Raw genomic sequence first — 23,865 nt, 5'->3', positions numbered from 1 at the left:
AGTTATTATAATGTCATGAAAATAGTTATCGTAATAACGGAATAAGAATCTTCAAAGCATCTGACTTTGGCGCTTATAATTTAAAATCATTTTGATAAAAATGCAATTATAATAGTAATTTAATCGAATGTTTTCTTTTTTTAGGTAGTGCGGGAAATGATTCCAAGCTACCCTTGTTTCAGTCTTTGCAATATAAGTTGATCTGAAAATGAAAGGTTGCGTGAATTTTTATCCCTATTCCGCAAATTTCAAACTAATTCATCTTTACAAAAATTTTTACAGCAGAAAAATAATTTAAACTTTAGCTTAAAGCAACATTTTTTGAGGATAGTTTTCGAAAATAAATTGAAAAAATAAGTTTTAAGGTCGAACTAGTTGTCTAGAGCAAATCAATGTTGGAGGTGACTTTCATAGTTTTACAGCGTTTATTTCAATGGTTCTGGGATGTGGGAAGAAAGCTGATCCTATCCCGTCGGAATTGAAATTAGTTTCAAAAATCATCTGAGCTGCACTATAAAAAAAGGCAGGTGATTATTGAACTTTCTGTCCGAAACGAAAATTATCGTAACTACTTTAAAATTGTCTTCATTTTTGGTCGTTTGAGAATTAACCAAAAAGAAGATCTCGTAATACTAATAAGGGGGACACTTGGGGTCAGCAGAGTGTCGAATCTTTGTGTAAAGGAGGCGTCCGACCCCCAGAACCTCCTCCCACGGCCCCGCCGCCTCAATCCGCCATTGACCGAATATATCACATAGTTTTTCATATTGATGTCATGAATGATTTTTTGTTTGATTACTTTGTAAATTGCTTCTGTGGTTCAATTATTAATAAAAATCTCAAATTGTGAAAAAATTTTAGTGGCCGGTTGTCTTTTAAGCGTCTGTATACCGCTGTGTCGCAAACTAAATTTTCACGGGTTGTTCTTGAAGTGGGTATTGTGGGAGGCTACCAACTGGTGGGTTTCTGCAAACACAGATGTCCAGAGAAGCCTTAGCTATGATTGTAAGGTGCTCCAGTCAAATCTCCTAATCATGTAGTGTTTCTTGCGGATGGTTTCAAGAAAACTCCAATCGTAATAGTTTTGAATCAATTCATAGCATCATATCAAAAAATCGCCTGATAAAGTCATAAATGTGTGTTAACACTATCCCGGCTAAGCTCATCTACTACGTTGAATTCAATTTAACAGAGGTCAAAATAATTGTTGATACCATCAATTAATTGGAGAAACAATGAAAACCAATAATAGGCAAACATTCACAATTTGACCGCTTTTGACAAGTAACAATAGAAACAAAAATAAAAGCCAATGATTAAAGAATGTAATGAAAAAGTGCTGCTACGCAATTAATTCAATTTACCCCTGGTTTTTACAATGCAACTCTTGCAAGAAATCTAGCAAGAAAATTTATTTTCTCGTTTTTTTTCTTAGAATATGCTTGCGTTATTTGCATTCTGTTTTCAAGATTCTCATAAAAACTGCTTTCTAAGGCAAAACGTTTTCCGGTTTGTTGAGGTTTTTTGAAGCTTATTTAAGTTCAGTTCAAAAATAAATCATAGCTGAGATTGTGGGATTCCCTTTAAGCGACAGGTGGAAATACAAGAAAAAATTGCACAATTAATTGCAAAAGAAATGTTTCTTCAGGCCTGCATATCAATTTTCAAAACTTTTCAAAAATAGATAAATTATAAAAACCACATAAAAATTTTCACAGGAGAACAGGCATTAACTTTAAGGCTAAAGGCAACCATATCTCTCCTATAGCTTTTTTAAAGTTCTGTAATTGTTTACTTATATCCTCAAAATTTGTCTAAAGCCAATCGAAAAATTATTTTCAAATTATCGCAAAATTTAATTAATTAAAAATTGATCAACATCAAAAATTTTTGTTATTAGTATTAATTTGATAAATTATTAGTTCAATCTTCTAGATCAACATCTGATTTTTAATTCTTCTAAAAGTTAGTTTTTCATGAAGGATACCGGATTTGTAGAATGAATCTGGTTTTTTGTTCTGCGTTTTTTTGAGGTGCGACTTCATAAACTTTTTCATTTGTTGGCCTTCATAAGAGAAAATTGTAGGGAACCCGTGTTCATTTGGATCGCTGATATTGGTCATTCTGTTTCGCTATCCAACGCCGATAGTTTGAAATCAATTATATTTACAATGGCCTTTCTATCGTGGGTCATAATGAGTTATGACCGATGGGTATAACTCATAGAGTAATTTCGGATAGGGTACACTGTCTGCTCGTCACGCTATCTTATTTTCGGCCGGATAGATTCGTGCAACTTCTTAGTCTAATACCGATCCTAATCTTACTCTTATACTATCTAGTCTCAGGTTGTTTAACTAGTCTCTGCTAGGCTCAATAGATCTAGGGTATACTGGTTTATTGCGGCTGCTGAAGTACTCGGGAGAGTTCAACTAATTTCTAAGTTAAATTCAAATCTCTCTGGTGCTGAAATTACAAGTAATTTCAGCACTTACAAATAAGTGGATTGTTAGTTAGATGGATCATGATTGGTTAATATTAAATACTTTACATTGGTAAAATATCTAATTTATCCAATCATAAAATGTAGTTTAGATCAGGTTCCACCCATCCGGGTTTTACAGAGTTTTTTAGAATAGTTTTTCTGCAATTCGAAAGATGGAGGATGGACGTTGGTATTTGGCGAACATCTTATTTCTTCTGGGTTTTCTTATTAGAGAAGTCCCAGATTCAATCGTTGTGTCTTCTCAAGACAACGACTGGGTTTTCGCAACAAACTCAAATCTGATTTCAGAATGGTTGGCTATGTCAGGTTTTTCTGTTTCATTGGTGAGAACTTCTTTGTGTTTGACCTTGTCTGGGAATGGCGTGGAGATTGGGCGTGGAGGGGATGCCTGGTTACTCGGATCTGTACGTATACTTGAACATCGAGGTGGTCATTGGTCTAGTTCAATGAAGTCCTTTTCTGCGAAGTCAAGTCGTACTCTAAATCCTTTGAGTTGTGATTGTGGGCGGCATATTGATTGTAGTTGGCCATTCTTTCTCGAGTGTAGTAGGGTCGTTTTGTCTTTGGATGTTCGTCCTTGGTGTTGTATTCTGATCTATGTATTGCATAATATAATTTACATTTTATAAAACTTTTATTAGTTTAATATTTTTTAATTATGATTTTAGTTAGTTGTTTTCACAAAAGCTTTTTGTTTTAGTTCAGTTATTTTGAAGAGTTACTCACCCTTGAGTAGCTCTTATTAAAAATAGGAGTGTGGTCACAAAGCGTGGATGTAGCGCGGTGGGTTAGGCCGGCTATAGAGCATGCTCAGGACGTCCTTCCTGGTGGGTTAGGCCAGGAGTGGGAGTATGATTGCATGCGGTTTTTGTGAGAGGTCCTGTTATGTGACAACGTTTTATGTTGGGTTTGTTGTGGTTTTTCTTATGTTTTGTTGGTTGTGTCCTTTTTTCAAAAATCAAATTGTTTGTGGTATGGGTTTGTCTTTCGATTTTTTTGTGTTTTATTATTTCTTTCTTAGACTTTATAATAGTCTTCAAAAGAATAAATTATCCAGTTTTAAACTGGGTTAATCCGGTTTGGGTACCGTTGGTTTCCTTTTCTTAGTCATGCTGTTATGCTATGTGTTGTGGTGTTTAGTAAGCTGCATTGGTTAGTTTTGTTTAGTATATAATTCCTTTCCAACCGGGTTAAAGGAAAGTTTGAAACGTGTTATCTTGTGTTAGAGTTATCGAGTGTGAAAGCTTGAAACTGAAATTCATTATTTTGAACAAGTCTTCGTGGGCGAGCTGTGCGAGTTTGGATAGAATTCTTATGCGAGTGAATGAAAATATCAAAAGGTTAGTACTGCATTTGCTTCTTATGAATTTACTACATAGAATTTTAATTTTACTGCTAGTTGTTGGGGGAAATTAAGTTACAAATTTTCATCATTATTAGATTTACTGCTTGTGGGGGAAAAATTTATAAATTAATTTACTGCATTGGTATTATATTTATTTAATTGTTGGTGCAAAAATTTAATAGGGTTTTAAACAGTTTTGAAGAAGTTTGCTATTTTTTATTTTTCTTTTGTGAATTTTTCAGATGATCTAGGATGAAGGCTAAAATTCTAAAGAAAACATGGATAAAGAATGGTGAGTTTCTAATATTTGAATTAATTAGTAATATGTATAATTCATACTTACCTGTTAGTCGTCGGGGAAGAAACCGTGGGGGAAGATGTCGTGGATGAGATCTGAAGTTGTTAGTAGTTTGGCTAAGATGCGAATGATATTTTTAGTTTGAAGCAGTGGCCAAAGCAATTGAAGTGCCTTAATGGTGGTTAGTTCTTCAGTGCCAACTGCAAATTCATAAGGTGTGTTTTGGATTAGATTATATAATTTGTGGTTGAATTTAGTGTTATGGATGAATTCTAAAATGGGGATTTCTAGAGGTTGTACAAACTCGTGTGGGATGAGGAAGGGTCGGGATTCTTCTGCGTTGAAGGTCTTGGTGATGGGACAAAAGATATACATTTGGGTTATGGGATCATAATTTCGAAGAATACCATGGAGGTTAGTATCTTTAATGCAATATGTGAAGTTAAGAAAGAATGGTGAGGTGTATTTGGAATTGATGAATTGAAAACGATGGTGTGGTTGTCTGGAGGGAGTGTGTAGGTCAAAGTGATTCTGTGAAACGATAATAAGTATATGTGTGTGTTTGTTTAGTGCGCAACATAATATCGTGTGAGCAGTGCAAATCTCTTTCATGTGGTGCAAGGAAATGAAAGGTTAGTGAAAATATTTGGAAGCGTTCTTTAAAACTTTCATAGGCTTGCGTGTCTGTTAGTGCTTCTGAAATAATGTGGTCAAACTTGCGATCGAAGATATTTAGTGTAAATACATATGGTGTTTTAATGAAAAATTTCTCGGTGATTTGTGGGTTAGCGAAGCAATCGTCGGCTAAGAATTGATCTTGGTTAGTTCTGATGATGTTATGATCGTAATATTCTAGTGTATATTCATTAGCTCGGGGTGCAGTATGTGTTTTTAGTGATTTTTTATATCCAATGTAAGTAAATTGTCTAGGTGTTAGTGGTGTAGTGAGTCGATATAGCATGTCCTTATTTCGTTCTATATCGATATGAGTGTTAGATGAAGGTAAGCAAAGGGGATTTGTAAAATGATAATATGAGGTCCAAGGAAGGGTAGGCATTAAAACGTATTCGTCTACAAAGTTACGTGTCTCGTCAGTGTCATGAGGGGTGTTTAAGGTGTATTGTGGAAATGAGGGTAAGGTGATAGCTAAAAATTCTTTTGTGTTAGTGTGTTGTGGATGGTTGATATATTCACGGGCTGTTCCTGGTTTCGCTGGGAAAGGATGGTTGGGGAACTTCCTTTTAAAAGTGCGGTAAGCTCTATTAGTGATGAGTGAAGATTCAGTAGTTGTGGATGATGGTGCTAATGAATCAGTATAAATTGAAGAGGGTGTAGGGGTAGGAGGGTTGGATGAATCTATTGTGGATGAGATTTGGTTTATGGTTGGGGTGTCAAGGTGATAGGATTGTTGTTGTAGGGTAATGAAATTATCTAGTTCTGGGGAGATTCGGGGGGTGTCTGAAGAATGAGATGATTGGTCTGAGTGAAGTGAGGAGTAGGTTGGAGTGACTTGGGAAGCATAAGAGGGTGTAGAATTGGTTGGGTCAGGGTTATTTGGTAGTATGGGTTGAAAAGGGGGTTGGGAAAAATTTAAGGGATTGGTGTGAAAATTATTTGATGGAGATGGTTCAGAGTCGGCAAATTCATCGGGGGTTTCAATATTCGGGTTATTGAGTTGTGAGATGGAGTATAAAACTGAGATGTGTGAATTAGTATCGGAATTCATGCCGGATGTTACATTACTGGAAGGGAAGTCGGGTGGCGGAAAAGCAAAAAGTGGTATTATTGGGATTGGAGTGGTGAGGTTGGTTGGGTGGGAATTTGATCGGTGTAGGGATCCAAGTTGTCGGCTCATCGTGGGCTAAAAAAATTATTATTTTGAGACTGAAAAGCGGTGGTATGGGGTTGTTCTATAATTTGTTCATAAGTATTTTCATCTTGTGAGTGGTGTGGCATTATATGTTGGATGGGACTTTGTGATATGGTTGGTCTAAAATTATTATGTGTTATGGCTAAATTTCGAAAATTACGTGGGACTAGGGATAATGGATGGTTATGTGGTAGGGGTGGTAACTGTGGTGCTGTTGGTGTTGTGTCTACATTGTTATGTTCTTCGTCGTATGTGTTCTGTCTTGTTGCTATTTTTGTGTTATATTCTTTTATTTGTGCGTCTAAAAGAATTTTGTTTATAGATGTAGAAAATATTCCAAAAAATCCTGCAAATAGTATGCGTGCTACACTTGCTTGTCTATTGACTTGTGTGTATAGCACATGTGTTATAGATTCCTTTTAAGAGTGAAAAAAGAAATCCAATAAAGTTAAACATTGCGTATAAAATAGTCAGTTTTTCTAAGATGTAGTAGGGCCATCCTAGAAAATCAAGAATTTCATTCTTGAGTGTAACAAAGCTAAAAATATTGATAGGTGATATATCTTGGGGACGGTATTTTTCACCGTTTAGATATATATAATCTTTAATGTCTTTAAAATATCCGCTATAGTCTTGCGTATAGGTGTCTGCAAATCCTGCGGTTTCGGCAAGTTTGCGTAAGTTTTGGTCAATTGATTGTCTTTGTATTGTGTCCATTTGTGTTAATAATTCCTGGAATTGTTGTGTTCTAATGTGATGTTGAATATCTGATTTTGAGTATATTCCTATTGATTGTAAGTCTATATTTGGGTTCCGAGCGATAGCGCGAATGCTTTCTGGTGAAAATTTTTTGAGTGATTGCATTAATGTGGGATATGGGGTGAGAAGGTAATATTTATCTTCATCAGGGTTTAGTTGTACTACGTTGTGGCTATTTTCTGATCCACATGGAACTGCGGTATCCCAGAAATAGGTTCTTCGTGAAAGTGTGTCAACGAAATGTACTTTATTCTTATAAAAGATAGGAATTCTTTTATAACATCGTTTATCTTCAAAAACGTATAGTGGTGATACTTTTTTAGTACAAGTATAAAACCATAAGATGTTTCCTTCATAGTCTAAAAAATTTGATCTATTTCCTGATAGTAAATATCCTGCGTAGGGTATTTTTAATACTGCTAGTGCAAGTGATTGTAATATTTGTGTTCTTTCTAATTCGCATAGTTGGTGTAATGTTTCTAATTCGGAGAGTGACATTTCTTGAAAAATTCGGCTAATCGTGTAGTCTAGTTTCATATCTAAGTGAATATCATAGTGGATATTACCAAAATATGTACTATTCATTAGTGATAGTTCTTGTAAACGTGTGCTTTGATCGTTTTGGGGTTTTAAATGTCCACCAGGTTGACCTGTATTCTTTTGAAAATTAACTGGTATATATGATGTTCCTTCGTTTAGGGGATGACTTGTGGCGTATGGGTCGACTTTTATTTTTCCAGTGGTCATGTCGAATCCATTTTCGTATTCAACTAATATTTCAGAGTATTGTGTTTTGTGAAGTGGGTTTCTGTATTTACATGCAAGTTCTGTTTCTTGATATATTTGAAAACGTGTTAATTTATTTTCTATATTATGAATGTTTCGAAAATTAGAACTTATTTTTCGTAATGGATTTACTTGTTCATATGGTATTGATTGTATAAAATATTTTTCGTGAAATTTTATCATACGAGCGTGTATTTTTGCTACTTGAAATGTTGTACATGTGTCTTCGGGGAACCAAACAATTGTTGCTTGTGTTCTGGTTGTAGGGTCGCAATAACCTTGGTCGTTTTTACAAGGTAATCTAATTCCTTGATAAATCATTGTGTTGTCTGATAAATCTCGTGTGAGTTGTATTTTTTCGAGTTGTATTTTCCAATCGAAAAACATTATTTCTTGGTATGCTTTATTTTTTGTGTCTGCTTTGCAGTTTGATGGGTCATTTATACCAATGTGTGGTATCCAGTGTTTATCGTGCATGTCATAGGTTAATCGTCCGTGTGCGCCGTTGTATGGGTATTTTTCATCTAATTTTATATGTCCTTGATATCTTTCAAGTTCTGCTTGATGTACAGAATCTGAAAAAACTTGGAAATATACTAAATTTCTATCTGTGTTTTTATTTTTTGTGATGTTTAGTCGGAGTAACTCGTTTTTACAATCTTCGGGATTGAGATGTGAAAGTCGTTCTATATTACTCTGGTAGAATGATTCATGGTCAAGTCGGTTTTTATTTCCGTTTGAGACTTGTGAACAATGTACTTTCTTTTCAGAAAATGTTGCTGTGAATTTATATCCTATAACTGTAGTTGCTCGGGCTTTTGAATAAAGTGTTGCTATGACATTTGTAGTTTCTATGGCTTGGGGTTCTGTTTCGCACTGTGATACTTGATTTATTGCATACTTGTGTAGTGTTTTTTGTTCGTTTTCTTCACAATCGTAATGTGTTACTAATAAATCTTGGGGTCCTGTGCGGGGAGAAGGGTTTATGTTTTGATTTGAGATTACTAGAAAAAGGAGTTGGAGAAAAATTAATAATTTTAGAATATACATGTGTATGATAATCCTGAGTATGGGTTATAAAATGTGATGTAACCAATTGTCTTTTTGGTATATCTGTCGTATTTATATATTACTTCAGTGGTTATAAATGGTGGTGGTAGTGATTGAGCTGTAATGTTTGGTGGGTTTAATGGGTAGGGACGTTGAGTAATGTTGTTTAATTTAACTGTGATTTCAAACTTTAATTGTAAACTGTTTTGTTGGAGTATTTGGATATTGTGATCACGGATATCGTCGTGAACGTCTTGTCGGTATTGTAATCTATTAAGTGCCCAGTTGTGGAGGCGATTACTTTCTAGATGTTGTCCAAATAATGGTGGAGGGGCTGTAAATGTATTCCAATCTAGTCTTAAAGGGATATTTGTTGATGATTGTTCTCGATATCTGGCGTCGAGATTATTTGGAAAATTTAAGTTAAAAGGTGGTGGTGAAATCTGGCTTATTGATGGTGTTGATGGTAGTGATAATGTTTCTGGTAGTGATGAGGATGTTGTTGTATCCGTAGAAATATCTATTGGATCATTGACTAAATTTAGTTCACCTTGTGTAAATGAATGTGTTGTCCAATATGGTAGTCGTGATGCGTGGTTTGGGGGGTTAAAGGGATTTTCACGTATTTGTTCAGATGTTGGTGTTGAACCTAAGTAATCTGATGGTAGGCTTGAGGTGCTACGTTGTGAAAGAAGCGTGGGGGTTTCTGGTAATATACCAATGGGGTTTTCTGGAGTGTTTTGTGATGGGGATTGAGGTATATCAAAATGAACTCGGGGAGTTTGAAAATTCCTGTTTCGTCGAGGATGTATAATTTGTCTATTTATTTCGACTGTATTTTGGTTTTGACTAGGATTTCTTATTCTACTTAATTCTTGTGGTAGTGTTGGGTATAAGTTATATGTTGGTTCGCTTAGAGGTGCTTGTCGTTGAACTGGTTCTAGTGGTTCTGATAAACGAGCGTGTCGTTCTTCAAAAGTGTATGGGTTATCTTGAAAGGAAATTCGTGTAGATGTTTGAGGATTATTGGTAGTTGAAGGTGTTGTTGGGTTATCTTGGGATGATGTCGGTGAAGACTGACTTGGTGACTTTTGGGTAGCAATTTTTGATAGCTTTTTGGTCTATTCTTTTAGTGAAAAAGTTAATGTTTATTAAAGTATTCTTCTGAGAAAAGAATTAGGAGGATTGTTGCTAGAGCGAATGTGATGATTGCTTTCTTTATACATTTGCATATGGTCAAAATGAGGGATGATAGAAATGTTATGAAAATTACAAATAGTAGAAAAATATCAGTTCTACTGAAAATAGTTCGTATCATTTAGACAAGTTTTATAAATCGTACCTGTAGATATAATCAAGGGTTTTTGAAAGTTGGAGAAATAGTTCGAATATAGTGTAGAAAATTTAAAAAATATTACAAAAAATGATTAAGAGTATTAGAAAAGATTCAAGGATATCAAAAAGAAATATTATGAAAGTTTCAAGTATCGTAAAAAATTGTTTGAGGTTTGTGATAATTTTAGTGACTGTTTGATAGAAGAGCATTTAAGAAATGGCTTCGTGATCGAATATTTTTTGTTGTTTGGGGCAATTTTCAAGTGTGGTCGGATTATTTATTAGTTTTTTGACAAGTGGGTTGAGTTTTGTAAAAAATTGTTGGGGGCAATTTTTATGGTGATCGGGAGATCTTCTTTGTCTTTATTTTCATTTGTCAAATGATCTGGGGTATTTTTGAGATTTTTATACTTTAGGCTAAATAAAATGGTCGTTCTTTTACTTTAGGCTAATTTAACATATTTGTTTGGGGGGTATTTGAGGTCTGAGTTGGGGAAATATTGTTGATCTTTGGTTTATTAGATAGGGGAGGGTTATGATATTATGGTGATATTTATTTTAGTTGTCAAGTTGGAGTGGTTTGCTTATTTTTGACCTGGAGGTCGTAGAGTTATAGTTATAGATATGCCTGGAGTTTAATATTTTTCGTCTAGTTGGTTTGTGTTAAAGTTATAGAAGGTGACGGATTGGATAAATCCTATTGGCTAATTTTGAACTAGAATCGCTGCGTGTTTATCAGCATGTTATCTTGAAAAATGAAAGTGTAAAATGTTTCAGAGGTGCAAAGATTTTTAAATGTAGAATTTAAGGTTGTTTTTGAAATTCAACTTTCTTTAATATTTTAGATTGTGGGATGAATACTTTATAATTTTTACGTGGTTGATTTCTAAGTCGTGAAGACTCTCTATGTTCTGATTTGTCGATTTGTTCTTGGGGTATTATTTGTTCTGTCATTTTTCTATTTTTTCTTTCTTTTTGAGATGTATTTTGATCGAGATTTTTTGTATTGTTTTTTGTGGTGTTTGATTTTGTATTTTGATTTCCGAGGTGAATATCATTTTGTTCCTTTGTTATGTTTTCCGTATGTGGGTCATTTTGAATAACTTTTAAACCTGTAAAAGAATATAATTGAGTTAGTTCGCGGAGTGCGTATTCTTTTGGATAATAAGTTAATAGGTTATTTCGGTGTTGAACGATTTCTTTTTTATCTGAGTCGGTGATTTTATATGTGACATCAGTGGGTTTTGCAATTATTTGGTATGGTCCTTTACGAAGGGGTTGTAACTTTTTTGAAATTCCTTTTTGAGTATTAAAATTGGGTATTAAAACAAATGTTCCAATTTTCAAATCGGAGGCTGGTGTAAAGCGTGAATTTATTTGTTCATTAATATTTTGCCTTTGTAACAACTTTTTTGTTACCTTTTGGTAAATTTCATTGTGTTTTTTATCTCTGTTTAAAATCCATTCGGTGTGTGTACCGGAGGCTAATTTAAGAATTTGTGGGTGATGAAAATGATCTTCATCATGTGTATGTAATGGTAGGATATAACAAATTGAGTCTTTATTTGGTTGACAATAACCTTGTGCGTTTTTATGAGAGTTTGCTGTAAACATTATTGGTTTGCGTGGCTTTTGGTTAAAAACCATTTCATATGGTGACATTCCTAAAGTCGTCGTGATTTGTGAATTATATGCTAAGGGAAATAGTTTTACATCTGCTGACCATTCGGTATATCTTGTATCATTGCCATTGATGATACATCTGAGATATTCTTGTAATGAACGGTTCATACCTTCGACTAAGCCGTTTGTCCAAGGTGCGTGAGATGTACGTGGTTTGTGTTTAATGTTATATAAATGACATAGTGTGATGATTTCATTATTTATGAATTCTGTACCGTTGTCGGTAACTAAAATTTCTGGTAGTCCGAATTTTGCTATCCAGTGTTCATAAAGCGTTGTGTAAGCATAATAAGCGTTACAATGTGGTACTGGGTTAAGTGCTACATAATGTGTAAATGCGTCAACAATTACCATAATGTAGGAGTTTCCTTCGGATGAGGGTGAAATTGGTCCTTTAGTATCAAATGAGATACGATGATTAAAGTACAAACTTTGTCCTTTAAAATCTTGTTTTTGTGCTATTTGTTTTTGATTTGGGTAAGGTTTATTCAGTTGACATACTATACAGTCATTGCATAGTACTTTTATCCAAATTGGTGCATTTGGGAAATAAAAGTTTTGTATAAAATTTGAATATGTTTTTTCTGATCCAGAGTGTCCTTTAATATTTTGTGTATGTGAAATATTAAAAGCTATAAGAATCATACTTAAAGGGAGACAGGGAACTGTAGATTCATTTAGTTTGTATTCTAGAAGGTCTGTGTTTTCGTTAATTGTTGTATTATTGAATTTTCGAAAATATCGGAGGAGTGTTTTGTTTCCTAGAATAGTTGAATCTGCTTTGATAGGTTTAGTTTTAAATTTGTGCCATGATTTCAGTTGTCGAATTACTGGGTCAAGGTTTTGATATTGTTTCAGTGTTGAAATTGTAATTGTTTCTGTTGGGGGGAGAAAAATGTTTTCAATTTCTAATTTAGATAAGGGTATTGTGTCAAGTGGGTCATGGAGGTCAAAAACTTGATTTATTGTGTATTTTGAATCGTTTGTTTGTGGTCCTGATAAGTTTATTTTATCAGTCAAATTTTTTTTTTCAATTAGTGGAAAATGGTCTTTTTTAGGCGGGTGTTGTTTTATTCTTTTTTGTTGGGTGTTGTTTTTTTATTCATTGTGAATATGGGATTGGTTTAAAAGTTGATGTTCCAAGTAGATCAACTTCATAGTGATTATTTTGACAATCTAAATAAAGTGGGAAGTGTTGTAGATTGTTTATCTGTGATTGTTCAACGTCAGTTTTTACTGCATATTTGCATTCTAGTCGGGATGATGTTTCGTTTTTTGCAAGGTAGAATTTTATATTTTTGGGTATTTCAACTGTGGTTTTTCGTGTAAGTAATTCCGGTGGCGTATTTCGACTTAATGTGTCTGATAATGCAAGATTCTTTCCTGCTGTCCAAACTATATGTAAGTTTGGGAATTTCATTAAAATTAATTGAAATCTATAAACTCGGTGATTTGGATTAGATTTTTGTGTAAAGAGAAAAATGATTGGTTTGTGATCTGTGAATAGAACTGTTGGATGTTTTGATCCAAGTATCAGAAATTCATATTCTGTAAGTGTATAGATTATGGCTGTACATTCTCTCATTAGAGTTGAGAGTCTTAGCTCTGCTTGAGTGAATAATCGAGAATTTGCTGATATAAGGTTCATTTTGTTTGTACCATTATGTGATTGTAATAATGCTGCGCCGATGCCAAAGTTCGAAGCATCGCACATTGCATAAAATGGTTGATTTGAATCTGGAATTGTGTTTGAAATTTGTTCAGTTAGAAGTTTTTTAATTTCTTCAAATCGTGCTTGATGTTCTGTATTCCATTCAAAATTATTTTGTTGTCTAAGTATGTTATAGAATGGTCGTAGATATAATTGCATTTTATAAACATATTTGCTTAAAAAGTTTAACATTCCAAGGAATTCTTGGATTTTCTTTTTATTTGTTGGTGGTTGGAGTTTTTGAATACCGTCTATACGTGATTTCAATGGAGTGATTGTTTTTCTTTCTATATTATGTCCTAAGAATTTAACTCTTGTCAAAAAGAAGTGTGATTTATCGGGGGCGGCCTTCAGATTTTCGTTCTGAAGTATTTGGTGATATTGTTCTAAGACATTGAACATTTCCTCTTTTGTCTGTGATTGCATAAAAACATCGTCTAAATAGGTGATTGCATTTTTCTTGAGTATTAGTGGTCGAAAAATTTTGCTCATAAAAGCTGAAAATGCTGCTGGTCCTATGGATATTCCATAGAATAAGCGATTGAATTCGTATTGTTGGTTTCCAATAACAAATTGTGTTAAACGTCGTGATTGTTCGTCTAATGCATTTGATTGTATGCATTATTCATATCTGCGGTTGTAAAATATTTTCCGTTTATTTTTGTTAAAATAACTTGTATTGGTTCAATAGGCCAATTACACTTTGATTCATCTATTAGTGAGTTGAGGTATCTAGCATCGAGAACAATTTTTAATGATTCTCCTTTGGCTAGAATGATAACAGGGTTGATAAATGTGTTGCCTTTGGGTTGTTCCTCTTTGTTTACTGGTGATATAATGTTGTATTGTTCTAAAATGTCGAGTAATCTGTTCACTTTATCGTGTAAGTGAATTGGTACTTTACTTGCTCTTTGTTTTTTGAAAACTGCGTCTGGTTTTAATGGGAGATGTAGTGATGAGCTGATTTTGCCAACATCAAATTTGGATGTTGCATAGACTGATGAATATTTAATTAGCTGTTTTGCTAGTTTTTCAAATTCGTCTTGTGTTATTTGTGAATGTTGGAAATTAAACATTGTTAAAAATTTCTGTTGATTCTCTGTGTAGTTACTTATGTTGAATGTAGGTTTGAAATATGGGGTTTTTGTGAAATAATCCGTATTTCTGTTTTCGTTACTTATTATATTATTTATAGATAATTCTTCATTAAGGATTGTGGATTGGCAAATATCTAGTAATTGGAGTAAATTATTTACACGATATGCTTTTTCGTGTATTGGTGGTATTGTAGCGTTGGTTTCGCAATAGCCTAAAAGTCCTAAAGGTAATGTTACTTGGTAAGGTGTATTGTTGTATACATGTAAGGAAATAATATCTGAATTCGAGTTTTTCAAATATTTTATTGATGAGATTGTGATTTTGAAAAACTTATGAATAGGTTTGAATTCAAAATCTGACATATAAAATTTTTGTTTGTTTTGTTTTTTATCATATTGGTGAACTTGTTTGATTGAAAAATTATAGATGTTTCCTGATAGTGGTTTCAAGTGTTTTCTTTTTTGGTTATATATTGGGTAAAATTTTGAAAAAAATGGTGGTTGTTTATTTAATCTTTGAAAAAATGTTAGGGATGTGTCTTTTGTTTTTGTATATTTATCTTTGATTAATATTTTACTATTCAAGATGTTGATTGTTGGTATATATTTAGAGATAAATGGTATTCCAATGATATTGTGTTTAATATCAGTGATATGGAATATTTGTTTAAATGGTTTGGTTAAAATTTTGTTTTGCTCCATTGTTCTTGTGGGGAGAAGAAATAATTGAATTTTTCCGTAGTTTATTAATGTTGATCCTTGTGCTGTTGCTAGTTTGCTGGAGGTTTCAAGAGGTGTTAGCTTTGGGTGTAAGGTTTTTATTTCATTCCATGTGGGAATGTTTATTATATTTGATTCTGCTCCTGAATCAATTAAAAAATCAATTTCAAGATCTGGTGGTTGAAATTCTTTGCTTCTTGGACTTTCTAAAAGAAATGGTATTGTCCAAATTTTTTCTTTGGGTTGTTCTTTTTGTATGTTTTGATAGATGTGATTTGTATTCAAGCATTTTGTTTTTTCGTTCTCATTGGGTTGGTTTGTAGTGTTAATTTCATTAGTTTTTTGTGTCGTCGGTGTGGAATGGACGGGTTCAATATAATAATTGTGAAGGAGTTCTGATTGATTCTCATATATGTGTGATGAAAAAGGTTCTTCATATATAAAAGGTTCATAGTCATTTTCGACTTTTATCATGTTGATGGAGAGAGTGTTTTCTGCATCGCTTTCTGAATCTGATGATCCACAGTTTATTTGATTGAGTTGTAACGTATCAGTTACTGTGTCATCAATACCTGGAGGGTCTGATGTTGTTTCTGGATTAGTTTGTACTTGATTAATATGTCTTTGATGTTTAGGTGTACTACTTCTGTGGCGATTATTAGAATTATTATAGTTATTATTATTCCGGTGTGGTGATTGGGAATAATTTCTATAACGATTATTATAACTTGAGTGTCGATTTTGTGAATTATTTCGCGATCTGTTTTGGTAATTATTGTTTGGTCTGTTATAGTTCGATCTATTATATGAGTTATTCCTTGATTGATTGTTTGGGTAATTCTGGTTTCGGTTGTTTGAATAACTTCTATTCCGATTATTGGAGTAGTTTCTATTCCTATTTTATGATGAATTTCGTGATTGATTGTTTGGATAATAATTATTTCTTGATTGGGAGTTAGATCTAGAAACAAATCGTTGTGTATTTGAATGTGATCTGGAGTAGTTATTTCGACTATTTGGTCTATTGTAGTGATTTTGTGATGAATTATGCGTGTTTCTTCGTTCTGGTGATCTTCCTCTATAACTTGAGTTATATGGTGATTGATTTCTTGTATAATTTGTATTGTTCGGGAGTGGTTTTCCTGAACTGTTGTTGCTGTAGACTGTTTTGTTCGGTAGATTTTGATCTTTGTTCATGTATTGATAGAATGATTTATTTGGTTCTTTATATTTTTGAGGTTTATTTTGATTGTCTTGCTGTTTTTGTCTACATTCAGAAATACTATGTCCGTATCGTCGGCAATAATTACACCATTTTTTGAAAGATGGTTTGCCTTTAAAGTTTGGGTGTTTTTCGTAAATATTGAGTATTTCAGTGTTTTTTTCAACGAGATCTGTATCTGATTCCTGTATATTGTTTATATTTGTGGAAGCTGTTTCAATTCTGTTAACGTATTGTAATTTCAGATTTTCCGTTTCTTCGAGTTTCATTGTGATTTCTGCTTGTTCTAGTTTGTCTACTAGTTTTCGAAAATCTAAATTGGGTTCTCGAATTGACGAAGGATGGGATGCTCTCTTTTTTATTGCTATTTTCCTTAATTGTGGTGTTAAGGTCATCATTAAGATTTCTGTCATCTTTGTGTTTTTATAGTCATGTGTATTTAATGAATATGCTTTTCGAACTAGTGTTTCGATTCGTACTGCTAATTGCTTGATGGTTTCGTTTGGTAATCTGCGAATTTCATTACATAAAACTCTTTGTTGTTGTTTGTTTCTTTCGGAGTCAAACGTTTTTTGAAAATTCTTGTGTAAATCTTTTCCAATTTGATTTTATTTCTATAGGCAATACTGAAAACCATTTTTACGCTGCGCCATCTAGAGTTGTTTGTATTAACGCTGTGCGTCGATGTATCCAGTTTTGATGTAGTGGCGTATTAATTGGTTCAGGTCCTATATTTAAAATCAAATTTGCTGTGACTGCATTTAAATAATCTTCTACAGAATATTCAGGGTCTGTTCCTGTGAATACCATTAAAGGTTTATTTGATGTTATTGATGATCCACCCATAAGGTATGGATTCATCGTCATTTGTAATGATTCTGCTGCATTTGGCATTTGAGAAAAATTTGAAAGTTGATTTCTTGTTATTTCGTGTTGTTGAAGATAATATGGGAGTGGTATTTCATTTTGCATTTGTGCTGGTTGGTACGAGTTTGCAATCATTGGGTTTTGTTGCTGAATTGGTTGAAAAGATTGTGTATTAATTGGGTTTTGTTGTTGAATTGGTTGTTGATTTTGTGTATCTATTGGTTGTGGAGAAAAAATTCTATGATATGTATGTGGTTTCTGTATTCCTTGTCCACGATATTCTTGATTATAGGGTGTAAATATATCTGGTTGTAAGAAATCATCATCTGAGGATAAGTAATCCATTTGATAAGATGTTTGTTTTTTATTTTTATTTTGTTGAAAAAATGGATAGTTTTCACTACGATCCTGTGGAGGATGTAAATTTGTTTGGAAATTTACTGAATTAGGTGGTGCCATTGGGTTATCCCAGTTTCGAGATCTTGTATAATTACTAAAATTTTTTCGTGGTTGATAATTTGTTTTTGATGGATGTGTGTAATTATAATTATGGTCTGCAAAGTTGTTTCTAGTGAACGTTTTGCGTGTTTTTGGCGGTATTGTCATGGGTCTGTATGTTTGGTAATCCATGTGTGAATATTTTGGGGCAACTGAAGGTTTAACGGTTGATTGTAAGGTTACCTGTGTTTGTGAAGGGTTTGTATTTCTTGGTGTTGTTAAGTTTGGACGTATTGGTGAAATACTTTGTTGTGTAGTTGTTGTGTGTACGATTTCTTCATTTATGAAGTGTGATGGTGTCTGGATATCTTGTTGAGTAAGATTCCTAGTTCCATTGAGGTTTTCATTGTGTATGACTGTAGAGTTTAAACTATTATTTTGCATATCGGGTAAAAATGTATTATAGTTTAATGGTGTTGCATCAATGGTTAATGGTATTACTCGTACATAATCTCTTACATAAGATATCGTACTTATTGCTTGACTTGAGATTGATTGTGGGAAGTTTATGGATGCGGGATGAGACCATTCGGGGTCCCAAACATAGTCTGATTGTTCTGTGATGGCAGTATCATCGTTTGAGTTTTGGGGTCTAAAATTTTTTCTTGCTTGTGAAATTAAATCAATATTATGTGTGAAATAATCTATTATCAACCATGCCAAAATTTTTTGTAAGTCGTGTTTTGTATGTTGGGAAACTTCATCTTTCGTGAAATTTTCTTTAATTATATTTAGAAAACTAGAGAGTAGTGTGATTTCATGTCGTACTCTTATATGTTTAGATGTTTCTGTCGGTGAGACATTTGGTATCTGGATTTCGTTTTCTAATATCGAGATATAACTATATATTATCGCAAAAACTTCATTAGTGAATATGGAGTTTGCTCTTTGTGAGTTATGATATTGGATGCTTTTTATATATTCTGAGAATACTTTTAAGAATTCTAAATCAAGGTCGTCTGTTTGAATTATATATTTACTGTGATTCTGGTTTGGTGAGCTGAATTCTATGGAGTAGATTCCGTATTGTTGTGTTAGGTTACATATATCTTTTAGATAGTGATCGATAATTTGTCTTTTGATTTTTACATCTGGGAACTCTGTTTTACATGGACTGATTCCGGGTTCAAACAAATTTAAGAGTAAATTTTTGCAAAATATATGCTGTCCTCTATCAGTGGTTGCATCTACGATAAAGGGGAAAATATCATCATCATCTGGACTTTCTTCACCTGGGGTGTGCGTTGAGCTCATTTTTTCGTTCGATGACTGTTAATATGTAATTATCAATGTGTCTAATTGGTTGATTCCAATTGTATAAATGTACTGGTTTGTGTTTATACTGCTTTTTTATTCTTCTTTTTCCTCTTTTTGATGAATTTGAAGTTGTTTCTGAGTCAGAGAAATATAATTGATCGTGAATTGGGCAATTTTTATCTATTGATTCTTTTAGTTTATAAAGTTCGTCTAAACTGTTGGTTTCTGATTCTGAAAATGCGTTTCTATTTTTGGAAAATCTTTTTCGTGTTATTTGTCTTTGTTTAGTTATTATTTTTCTCTTTAATGTTTGTCGTTTTGTTCTGATATATCCAACTGTTTGTGTGTGTGGTGTGATTACAAGATCGTATTTTTTGTTATCTATTTCACAATTGTGTAAAACGATTGTTTGTTTATTTCCTAGGTTTTTAAATGACATAAGGTTTAGGATGACGGATGCAAAAGGTTGTTAAATGATTTCTATTTGCTTAAACTGTTAGTCCTTACGATTTTTTTGTTAGCTTAACCTGGGTCTATTTGTTCAGGGTTGGAGAGAAAAGTATATCGATTCCGAAGAATGATTTTATACTTTCTCGTGGATAGTATAAGCTAAGGTGTTAACTTACTTAATCTTACTTAAGGGTAGTGATTGTGTTCAGGGTTGGAGAATAGTAAATCGATCCACAAGGTTCAGGTATAATTAGAACGCGAGTAGTTCGTTAGATACTATTTTAAACTTACTAAGTTTAAGATTTATCCTGGGTCTGGTAAGAGGGGGGATCAAGTGAAGGATGAATAACCGAAGTTCTTCACTGTTTATCCTAATTTGAATGATTAGTTTTGTTCAAAAATTTCTATTAGTCCTGGGTTTTTAGAAAGGGTTGGATAGTGAATCGACGTTTGAGGTCGTTAGACACTAGTTAAGTGGGTGGGGGAGAACAAAGTTGTTTTTTTGATCCAAGGATAGGCCTTGATGATCAAGTTTTAAATTTAATTAAATAGAAAATGATTTAAGATCCAAGGATAAGCCTTGATGATCTGATTTTAAAATTAAGTGAATTTAAGTTTAAAATGTTTTAAATTTGTGTAAAGAATAGATTTAGTATTTTTATGATATTGGTGAGCTTATGATTGCTGTTATGTTTAGGCGATGAAGCTGGAACAACAGGATGATTTATAATTACTAACCATTTATTGTCATGCTACTAATTTTTATTTTGATTTTTCAATAAATATTTTTCAAACATGTTTTGTATATTACTGCAGAATTTAGGAAAACGATCTGAGATCTTTTTATCAATCGTTATTGTATATTAATAATTTTGTTTAGCGCCTGAAATGATTTTGAAGATTGACTTCAAAATTTTATGTTTGCAAATGAAAATCTAAATTCATTGCTAGTAGTATTCTAAATACAAAAGTTTGTTCTGGCTTTTGCCGAACTATCATATAACTATATGGTAAGTTTCTGCTTTGTCGTATGTCGTCTCTGGTTCGAGGTCTTCTTCCAATTCCGGGTAGTTCTGTTATCGTTCGGAATATTGGCTCTGATCTATTGAGTCGTAGAGACATTTCGATTAAATTTTTGTCGTATAACATTTTGTAAATGTTTTGTCTAAATTCTAATCTATTATTGGTTAATGCTAAGCTATTAAGGTCTTGTTCGAGACTTATGGTCGCACCAGATGAGTTATGACCGATGGGTATAACTCATAGAGTAATTTCGGATAGGGTACACCGTCTGCTCGTCACGCTATCTTATTTTCGGCCGGATAGATTCGTGCAACTTCTTAGTCTAATACCGATCCTAATCTTAATCTTATACTATCTAGTCTCAGGTTGTTTAACTAGTCTCTGCTAGGCTCAATAGATCTAGGGTATACTGGTTTATTGCGGCTGCTGAAGTACTCGGGAGAGTTCAACTAATTTCTAAGTTAAATTCAAATCTCTCTGGTGCTGAAATTACAAGTAATTTCAGCACTTACAAATAAGTGGATTGTTAGTTAGATGGATCATGATTGGTTAATATAAAATACTTTACATTGGTAAAATATCTAATTTATCCAATCATAAAATGTAGTTTAGATCAGGTTCCAATAAGTGTAATTAAACCTTCTTATCTTTCTATATTTAGTTTTGGATTTTGTGGGAACTTTTTTGTCGTTCTATTTGTCTCTTCCCTATAAATGTTGAGCAATGCTGCATATCTAGCTTCTCGAACGCTCCGTTGTGTCGCATCCTCATTTTCTGTTAGTGGTTCTTAAACTGGGTAATATAGGAGATTACGAGCTGGTAGGTTTATGAATTCGTGGATGCCCACAGAAACAATAAGTAATATTGTGCAGTACAACATTTCCGTCATTTCATTCGTCAAGTGGTTCAAAAAAAATCCAATTCTGAAATCGAATTCGCTTAATTTGGAGCAACCCGACTGCGCCATGGTTATTCTTCATATTAAGACTTCTAGAATAATACCAGCTGGTGAGTTTGTGAAAACGTCGGTGTCCAGAGAATTTTAAGCTTCAAACTTTCGCATGCTTGATTCTTTGCGCCAAGAAAAATCCCTTGATATGATCTCAAAAAGGCGACTACAGACCTGTGGTAAAAAATTTAAGTCGAAACAGTTCTAAGTGAATCTGTTTTTTTTAATAAATTAAAATATGGTTAAAGTAACTTTGAATTATTCGATCAGGTCGATTTTTCAAAACAGAAAACAAACATTGAAACTTGGCATTCGAGAGCTTGACCGCTTTTGGCAGGTACAAAGAGAGGTGAAATTAGCAGCTAATGATTAAAAAGTGGACTAATGAAATTCCTGCTATAATTTTGATGTAATGTATTGGAGCTTCAAACTCATCCCAGAATTCTTGAAATGATAAGTTTGCGCAAAAACGTTGCAAGACATTAGATTTTTTCACAGTTTCTCAAGGCGTTATTAAATACACAAAAAGAGTCGAGATTCCACAGCAGAGATTGCTGGTTACCCGGTAAGCGACTGAAAAACGAATAAAATTTTGCTCGAATGAATGCAAGATCATTGTTCCTAAAGCTCTTTACATCATTTTTGAACTTGTTTAAAAATATATAGATAACAATTATGTTTTGCAATCTTGATTTTTGTAAGTTATCGGAGGTTTTTTCATCGCTAACTATTCATAACAAGACTACTCGTATCAGGGCGAAGCCCTGAATGTTCCGACTGCCTTTTAGGAATTATGGAGCAGTATTAACATAAGAAAATTAAATGTAATATACAAAAAACGAAAAAAAAAAAATTCTTAAACTTTTTTCATGAAAATCATCCCCCACACGCCATATAAAGTACAAAAGAATAGATTTCGCTCCTTGTAACAAATCAATTATGGTAAATAAGCTTCTTTCAACCAATTTGGAACGACTTCTATGATGGATTAAATCTCCGCTTACGCGTTAATAGCGCGAAATACATCGCGCTTTTAATTGTCCCAATTTGGCCAAAATGACAATCTTTAAACCCCCATAACTTTACGAAAAATGATCACAGGTAAAATATCTTTTCAAAAGCTCAGAACAACAATAGCTTTCGAATGATATAAAAATATTCCGTCAAAATTGGCTAGTTAAAAAGTCGAAATTTGTCTGAAGAAAAAAAACCACCCGAGCACAAAAACTCCGGTACTTTCGTATCGAAAGTCGGAACAATAAAAAAGAAATTTGGTATAAAAATACTGAAAGTTCGCAATTTCAGATTATTGCGCGAAATTTATAGAATATAAAATATCAAGGAATTTTCTAAGCGGTTAAGGGAATGCAAATCTTGCAAGAAGCTTGCACGCTTCTTGTACGAAATGCATCACGAATTGATCACGAAAAATGCAAATCCTAGAAAAAACAACAAATTAATTTATGCTATTCAAGAATCCCAATGCATTAATTTTCTTTCAAAAATTGAAAAGTAATTTGTTAAGGAAACATTCGAGCTCTTTTTGTACACAGTTCTCGCTCACTAAAGAAAACGAAAATGTTTCAAAAAAAAGAATCATGGCATTTCGAATAATGACAGTGGTAGCCAAAAAGTACTTAGACAGTTAGTTGTCATTAAATTAAATTCTGGTTTTAGTTTGATGGGTGAGCTTGTTGTTGGTACTATTCAAATGTTTTGAGCAAGTTTGAAAAGATAAAAAATCACAAACTAGTGAAAATGAACATTGGGGAGTAAAATATTGTCAATCAAGTGAATGGAAGATAAATATATCTTGATTTTAAGTTTAATCCCATGATACACTTTCTAAAAAACTCCTTAATACCAAAAGCAAGGAAGTCAAAAACGTCAGAGAAATTTTGCTGAGCATTTATTCTCAAACTTGAACAATTTAGTTGAGTTCAAATACGGCTCTTTTTTGTTAAATTTTATGAACTCATAGTAAAATTTTGTTTCTTCTTAGTATATTATGGTCGCTGTGAAAACGAGGTAAAAACAAAAATTGGTGGTGCAATGCCAACTATGGGCTTTTGAACTCAATAAAGACCAGTTTTTGTGTCTTAAAAAACCATTATCGAAAATCAAACGCAAAATATTTAGACAAACTGTTGTATACAGTGTTTAGTAAGACTCTCAATTTAGTGCAATTTGATCAAAATTTAATCATGCATTTCTTGTTTGATTTTTTGAAGAAAATGAAGGAATATTTGTAATCGGGTGGTTTTCATTTTTCTGACAAATTTGGACTTTTAACAAATGATTTTCTGACTGGATTAACGAGCGATAGTTTGCTTTTTAAAAGTAATTGACTGTTAGCGTGCTTTTTACGAGTAAGCGGAGGTTTAATCCGTCCAAAAAATTGTTTCACGTTGAATCGGGCAAAGTACTCGGTCTATTTAA

General features: G+C 33.2%; 1 protein-coding gene across 1 annotated transcript in view; it reads right to left on the bottom strand.

The window, feature by feature from the left end:
• The window catches only part of LOC134839360 (testicular acid phosphatase homolog), a 73,901-nt gene that overhangs the window by 38,827 nt on the left and 11,209 nt on the right, over positions 1 to 23,865 (bottom strand). The gene's annotated exons all lie outside the window — the stretch shown is intronic.

The sequence above is a fragment of the Symsagittifera roscoffensis genome, chromosome 2, assembly GCF_963678635.1.
Source record: "Symsagittifera roscoffensis chromosome 2, txSymRosc1.1, whole genome shotgun sequence".
NCBI lineage: Eukaryota > Metazoa > Xenacoelomorpha > Acoela > Convolutidae > Symsagittifera > Symsagittifera roscoffensis.
This window is presented reverse-complemented; position numbering and strand designations above follow the sequence as displayed.